This window comes from Antedon bifida, chromosome 11 (assembly GCF_963402885.1).
Source record: "Antedon bifida chromosome 11, ecAntBifi1.1, whole genome shotgun sequence".
NCBI classification, from domain to species: domain Eukaryota; kingdom Metazoa; phylum Echinodermata; class Crinoidea; order Comatulida; family Antedonidae; genus Antedon; species Antedon bifida.
Genome location: NC_136236.1, coordinates 3,379,243 through 3,387,840, shown reverse-complemented (window position 1 = coordinate 3,387,840; position 8,598 = coordinate 3,379,243).

The following is an 8,598-nucleotide window of genomic DNA, read 5'->3' as shown; positions in this document are numbered from 1 at the left end:
AATTTGCCTAAGAAATTAACTTTATTTTTGTTATTTTTAACATATTTGTATGTAGGCGTACTTCACAACTATCGCGTAATTTTACGTATGTCTTCTTGAAAACATTTTTTTTTCTCAGACAATTTGCAAAGGTCAGGTACAAACGTAACTTACAGTTACTACAATATACAATATTTACTTTATTTTTGTTATTTGTATGTAGGCGTACTTCACAACTATCGCGTAATTTTTGCCTTACGTACGTATGTCTTCTTGAAAACATTTTTTTTTCTCAGACAATTTGCAAAGGTCAGGTACAAACGTAACTTACAGTTACTACAATATACAATATTTACTTTATTTTTGTTATTTGTATGTAGGCGTACTTCACAACTATCGCGTACTTTTTGCCTTACGTACGTACGTATGTCTTCTTGAAAACATTTTTTTTTCTCAGACAATTGTAGTTAAAACAACTATATGAGGAGTAATTAAACCTTGATTGAATTACAATAACATTCGAGTGACTGATTTCCCAATCGTCTTCGTAAATGAGACACTCGGTTGGTGCCCGAACGGTGTCATTTTATTGGGGGTAGCCTACTATTTCCTCTCGTTCGTTTCGCGGAAAAGTGTCCCCTTAAAAAGAGGTGTCCCAATTGAGGGGTTCTACTTTAGTGCCTATGTTGTAATATTACAACCAACCTCAATTTGTTTTAAATATGATTCTCTGTCTATTTAAAGTTGAACGTTACAAATTCCAAACACACACAGCATACGCGTGCCGCCAAAAGACGTACTCGCGGGAAATACAAAGTGGAAATGAATAAGCCAGGATTTGTGATAACACTAATATCTCTTAATAACTCTTATAGCCTTCTGACTGCAACACATATATTACTAGACTTATATTGGTGCATTCTATACAGCTTGTCATACAATTTGTTTATAGATATGTTGAACAATTGCTGGAGTGATCATAGAACGTTCTTGTTCGTTCGTTAAGATAAGATTCCCCGGAGGTGTGTATGTATGCCATTTTAGTGAGCTGACGACTATTAGATATACTGGCATAATGACAATATCAATAGATGTGTCAACAAATCATAAACCAATAGGCCTAGTTTAAATCGTTCATACAAGACATATGTTTTAACCATACACTGGTCACGGCATGGCATGCCCAAGAGTAGGCCTACTGTGGGTGATTTTTCAGGGTATGACCAACGGCCTAATGTCCCTGTTATTGATAATTCATAAAGAAGTCTATCATAGTCAACAACACAATCTGTGAATATCTCTTGTTTTTGAGAACGGACCAGGGAGTTAATAGTATACCTATAATTGTTATGTGTCCGGAAGGGGACTCTGTCATCTGGTTTTATATGGAGTTTTCCTCCTGTTCCGTAAGCGCCTCGCCTAACTATAAAAATCATAGGACAGTCACTGCCTTACACCTCTGAAACAAATACTTCCGATATATTTGTTTTTCTTTCAATAATAAATTCCGGTTGAAATTGAATACTATTAAATATATGCCTATTTATAGAAACATTACACAACGTGGAGGGAACGAAACTTACCGATAGGACTAATATAAAAATTAAATATTTCAGCAAACAAAATAATGTCAATTTCACATCCTATTAAAAAAAAATGAAATATGATAAATAATCATATCTAGAATAAATGAGAACTGAATTGTAATAAATGATATATTTTGACAGCTGTATGTAATTTATTTATAAAATGTTGACATATAAAACAAACTTGTATCTTGTTATGTTGATGAATGGAAACGTACGATGAAGTATGGAATGACAAACGAATCAAAAAACCTATCATCGAAATACTTCTGACCAATGTACAAAATAACAGCTGTATATGATATGCATCCATGGGAATTATCAAAATTATAAAATAAAGGAATTTATTCAGAGTGTAATTAATATTAATGCTGGGAATCCATTCCCGGCTCAAAAATATTAGGGCTTTGATAAAAGACATACGGTAATACAAACTTTACATTGTTGGCAAAAGGAGGAAGATATTTGCTATATAAAGCTCTGTCTGCACTATCAAACTTTATGTGATAACAAAATGTGATGTGCCCATATATAGACATGATGATGTCATACCACTACCATATTTGGGCACATCACTACCACATTTGGGCACCGGCATCACACTTTAGACCGATGAAATGGCCAAAAGCGGATTACTAATGGACTTTTTTACTTTTAGGAAGTATTTCATAATTTGAATTAATATACGAATATCACCATTGAAATGGACTTGTCAGTGACCAGTCCTTTCATGATCAGTATTGTAGAGTATAGGAGAGTTTCAACAATCCCGTATTCCTTAAACTTATATCAATCATAGTATGAGGAGGAGTATTGGAGAGCCACTTTGATAGTGCTTGCACTGTTGGCAATCCACAGGGTACTCCATCCACACTTCGTTTGTTAATGTTGGTTTCTTTCTGTCTGTATACCTGGAAATTGAATAAATAAAAAAAATAAAATAAAAATCAACTCATCAGTATTGTCATGTGTTTTTATAGATAGCCGATCTTTTCCAATGATAATTGATCCGACTGCCTGTTGAATAGCCAATCTTCTTGTCCTGATAATTGATCCGATTGCCTGGTCTCGACAAATTTTCAGATTTTTTTTTAAATTCTGCATACAGGTTCATTTCTGAAACTGTCCGCCATGTCAATGTATTCTACATAGCGGTCACCCTAATGAAACCCATTTTATTTCCAAAAGTGAAAAACCCTTATCTGTAGACAGACGGCCGGGGTAAACTTGTTTCCGGAAATCTTTTGAAGGACGCTAGGGCCACCCCTTTAAAATGCAAGAGTGTAATAGCTCGTGTTCCCTGCAATAACCTCTCACGGAACAGCAAAATACATTTTTTCAACAACAATAATTACAGTAGGTACATGGCCTATCCGTACCAGCAGTAAATCTAACAGAGACTAACAATACTCAAACCAAAGACACTGAGCTCGCCTTGCCAAGACAGGAACTTGTAACAGTCCTCTGATCTATGATCGACAAATACCAATGTACTAATGTATACATTATTCTCCGCGGCGCAGTGTCTGTTAATGAACTGATCGGGTTCATGCAGCCACAGATAAACCCTTTAATCTCCGGAGCTCAGCATCTTGTTGCTATATTGCCTTGCTCAAACATAGGCCTAAGCCTACTGAATGTATTGACTACAGAAACATCTCAGTTAATACGTTAAAATAAATACGAAAGAAAGAAAAAGAATATCAATATAGGCCTATACAGTTCTACATTTTTGGTTAACTTTGCTTATGTTAGCTTTATATCTCATTCTTTTATACTAATCCAAAGGCAAATTACTGAAAAAAAATGACAATGCTGTGGGTATCAGTGGCTGGATCTCAATAGAGATACAAAAAAAAAGCGAAAAGCTAAATCAAAACGATAAAGTAAACAGCCAGAAAAGTTAGCAGAGCTTTCGGGCAACACTAGCCCTTCATCAGTGCAAGATCATTCTTTTATATTATATATACAGTTTTATTTTATGAAAAAAGTAGGTCTGTTTGATTTGTTCTTTCAACGCCCTAGAAAACTTGATCATACAGTCATTCTATGCAGGCCTACGCCGTCTATTTTAATATGCAATTAGTATATATTTTATTAGTATCGACATAATTATCACATTTCCAATATCTTAACCCCTGTAAATGACTTACATTCCGACGGATATCATTCAGCCGCCAACAGGGATCTGTCCCCTAGTACACACACTCTACAGTGCGTTCACTTCAATTACAGTAGGCCTAATTGAAGTATTGGTTAGGCCTAAATATGACAATTATGATGGGCGTATCAGGTCGATTTGCGTAAATATATCTAATTTGTTTGCCTGTTAAATAAATCTAATCATTACACAGTTATTACAACCTTGGGTGTTCATTATTATACATCTGTGTTAGATGTTAAAATGTGATTAATTTCTCAAAACGATATTTAGGAGGTACTATAAAAATGGAAAAACTAGCCAATTTGTCATGGAAGTTATTGTTATAAACGATATATGACGACCAAAAAATGGATAGAAAGATACTTAATTGATATTGACAATCATCATCGGCGCTTAAATAGTACATTGGTTTTTTTTATCAGTGTGTATGCAATTTTGTTATTGTTTTATTTTCTACTCAGATCTTTTCAATGTATCAACATAACCAATATGACTAAAACTAGAGCGTGATGATAATGTAATTATCGGATATATTGGATGAGATACATGTAGATGGCTGCAGACGATAAGAGTTGCAGAAAGTTCGGACAACAGTGACATTGATGCGACCTAGTCAAGCGATGAAAAATGTCGGAAATTTGTATGTTTTTTATGGGCGAAATTATTAAAACGGTTTATTATGTATATAATGTATATATACATAATATGTATGTATGTATTTGCATGTTGTGCCATGATTGTTATTTTTATTGCAAAGGTCATAATGTGAACTAAGTTGCTTGGTTTTATGAAGTGCCTCTGAGAAATTGAACCACCGCGACAAAGAGTGAACCACGCTTCTTTGGATGAATATGGCGTCAACAAGTTAATCGATATTCTACCAGCCGCGGTATTAATAGGCCTTATATCGACAAATGATAATGATAATGAATTCCCGTCGAACAATGTATTATAGTTTTTGTTTTCTCTCTCACCCGAAGCTAAATTAGTTTCCGTTGATGTCTATGTCTTAAATTGTCTTCACAATGTAATTGATTCCTTTTCCTCAATAAAAATAATGTTATTTTGTCGAACCTGTTGTGCACCATAATTTCGGAAGTTAATGTTGTTTACAATCATCATTTCTTTGGTTAAAATACACATCGTGAATTCAAACCTAATTTCCGATCACACCGCAGTAATAGTTTCGGCAGAGTGTGACGCACATAGTGTCTCCTATCGGTAAACACACGGTGCCACTGGTTCACCAAGACACGTTATAACGCTCAGATACCGGGGTAATTTAGTCCTGAAACGACCATAAAACATCACAGAACTAACATATTGAATATGTTCAATTTAAGGCCACTTGTAGGACGACCAATTTATAGTACCTGTAGGAGCAGGTACAATTAATTTGGTAAATAATGGTCCTATATAACCATTCGATAAGTGAGGAACTTAGTCATATGGATAAATAAAGTTAGACAATACTACAGTTATCCATAAATAACTTATATGACTATGACAATATATTCTGTAGTTTGTAAGTAAATTTTGGCATAACAGACACAACTTGCTTATATTTATATTTATTTATTTAGTTATCTATTATTTTATTGGAGATGAGGAACAATAATCAAGTCTTTGGTCAAACTATGCCAATGAACCATACAATGAACTACGGTACCAAAAATAAATACATTAAGTTAGTAATCAAGTTATTAAATGGAATTGATTGATCGAATAATTTGGCGTCTTATCGTCTCATTAAGGAACAAATCGATCTATTTATTCTGGCTTTTTGGTTTTCTTAGAAAAAAAATCCTGCTTTATAAAATACTTCACCTTGTCAAGTTTGTTTATCGAACAGATAAAATTAGTAGTATTGAGTGATATATTCATTAAATAAACCGTTAGCCCGCCCTCGGGACATCCACTACTTCAGTAAACTTCATTAAAAAGTCAGAAGTAATTGTAACATCTTGATTTAAAAACAAAGATCCGTGAAATCATTTAATTCGCATCTTAATTTGTTTGTTCTACTTTTTATTAGTTATCAAAACTAATAAAACAGTTATGGATAAAACAATTATTTTCTAGTTATATTATTATATATGTGTGTGTACAACCATGTACTGAATGTAACTAGTTGAAGCTAAAATCGTGGAGAAAATTACGGGCCTCTTCTCATGCCTACGGTAGTAAAGAACACCACGCAGTAGTATCAAACTAGTTTGTGATGTGCCCAAATATTATGGTGATATGCCCAAATATGGTAGTGATATGACATCATCATGTCCATATATGGGCACATCACATTTTTTTGTCACATAAAGTTTTATAGTGTAGTGCTTTAGTATACATATAGTTTGTAGTTTCTATGATTAAATACGCGTGTGTAACTAGATACAACGTGTTTCTTTTTTGTTACAATAAGTGTGGTTTAAATGTGATTAATTCAAATTTAATTACTTTAGACCAAGTTTCGTATTGCGGATTCCACGAAAGGTTTCAACCTTAAAACGTTCGATCACGGTCTTAATTAAAATTCATTAATAAAATAAACCTCAATCAACACACATAGCGCATAGTTTTACCAATAATCTTCATATCTCATCTAAGATATGACTTTCAGAGGGTAAGGCTGATTATCAACTTTCATCAACGCTAGGCCAAGTTCAATTGATTTTGACGGTTGTCTGTAGCCAGAGGCCACGCCTTCTGGCACGCTCCGGTCCCGTCAGACTCACGACGACTTGGTACCAATCTTTACCTCCTTGAAGCCTATATTTAAAGTAGTAATAGTAGTATCAGGCGTTGTTGAATTTGTTCATTAATTTGTACATACACAGGATATTGTTTTTTACAGGTGTAACTCAATTGATATGATTGACATAAAACAGGTCAAAAGCTGTTGTTTCACCTTTGAAAACAAAACTACCACGCACACCAGACGCTGAAACATTGTTGGCAATGACGATGCCTTTTGCAAGAATAAGTTTGTCTTGATGATAGGCCTTAGTTTTTAAAATCTGGTTTTGTTTAGTAAATTTACGCTTTATCATTATAGGTTGGCCTACTACCGGTATTATCATCAATAATTAACTTTCGGAATGCATCACACGGTAAGATGCCTCAAAGAGACACGACAATTTCACACGTGCGTTCAAAATCTGATGTCAATTTTACGGCTTTTGTGTGAACGATTGGTTGGCAATAACAGGCTTCCGTTTTGCATATATTTTTAAAACTAACTATTAGGCCTACTAACAAGAAATGAACATAGTAAACCTGGTTTTGGCCCCTGGTAATACCTTTCACATACGTGCCTTGGATTTTCTTGTTATGAGTCAATGCGTCTTTAATTTAAAGATGAATGATGACCTCGACAGACAGACCTACCTACATGACTGAAAAGCCGACTATGTATTAATAAACAGTAAGCGGAAGAGAGGATTGAAAATGATTGAAAGATGATTTGTTTTTAACAAGTTTGTTGGCACTTTCGACACGAGGCGCATCCTCTGATATCATCATTAATTATAAAAAATATAATATTTTTGATGACAAGTTAGAATGACATAACATTTTCTTTTTACTTGCCACGAAGCTTACACAGGTCAGGTCAGTTTATCCATGTCGTAGCATGCTTTAAGCCTTGTCTACACAAAAAAAAATGTAATGTACCCATATATAGTAGTGCTATGCTTAAATATGGTAGTGATATGACATCATCATGTCCATATATGGGCACATCACGTTTTTTAACACATAAAGTTTGATAGTGTAGGGAAGACGGTGTAGTAAAGAAGGACTGCTTTTTCCTTCCCGTTTCCCTAAAGCTTCGCGAAGTAAATTGTGGTGGTGAGTAGGCCTATAAGAACGCTCTTCAGACCGAGTCTCTAGAAGGTCCCCAAGGGTTCTAATGTATTACATTCTTATGTTTGTAAGGTGCAATAAAGATGTGTGTATTTTATGAACGTAAGCTGGGTAAATACTTAAACATTCCTCACTCTTTAAAGTGGTGATAGCCACAGGCAAAAACCAGTAAACATTCATGAGCCATGGTAATGTCTTTACTGCACATGCAATGATTCATTTTTTATAGCACTCGTAATTCTCCTGCTTTGCTTGTGAGAAGAGGAAATTGGCGGCACAGATGTGTAAAAGAATACAAAAGGGCATAATATACAAGTAACTTAACAGCAAGCATACGGGTACATTATTGTACTGAAATGTGACAAGAAGCCTAAGAAATAGCATAGTGCGTTCCTCTTGTCGTGATAAGACCAAATCAGCACTCGCATTACAGGTTATGCACATATGGATATATCACTATCAATTTTTTTTTGTCAAACTAGTTTGATAGTGTAGACGGAGCTTTATATCCACGTACGTATTTTGAACGGCCACGTATTTAGGCCTATTACACGGGTGTAACAAGGAATCTGGAAAGTTGATAGGAACAATCTGACTGACATACACATATTTAGTAAAAGCTTATGACCGCTAAAAACATGTCCTTTTTAATTTTATTAAATTGTATATCATCGTCTAAATGAGTTTAGTTGAGATAGGCTCGATTTTAATTAATTTCCTCCTTTAATGAAGCACAATAAATAAGGCCACATTGAATCTTGATGATATGTTACGAGTTGAAGAGTATTTCCTATCCTACGTCTGCTTTCGTCAGTTAGACTGGACATCGCGTTAGGTCAATCGAATTTGAATGTGTCTTTTATCGCAAAAAAAGAGAAGAAATCACTCAATCCAAATGTAGTGATGTTTAGTTCAGTAGATGTATTCGACTGGTCCCTCGCATTTTACTCGCACTGCTCTGTTTGAAAGAGCACGGACTTTTTTCAAAAGTAAAGCAGTCGAATACGC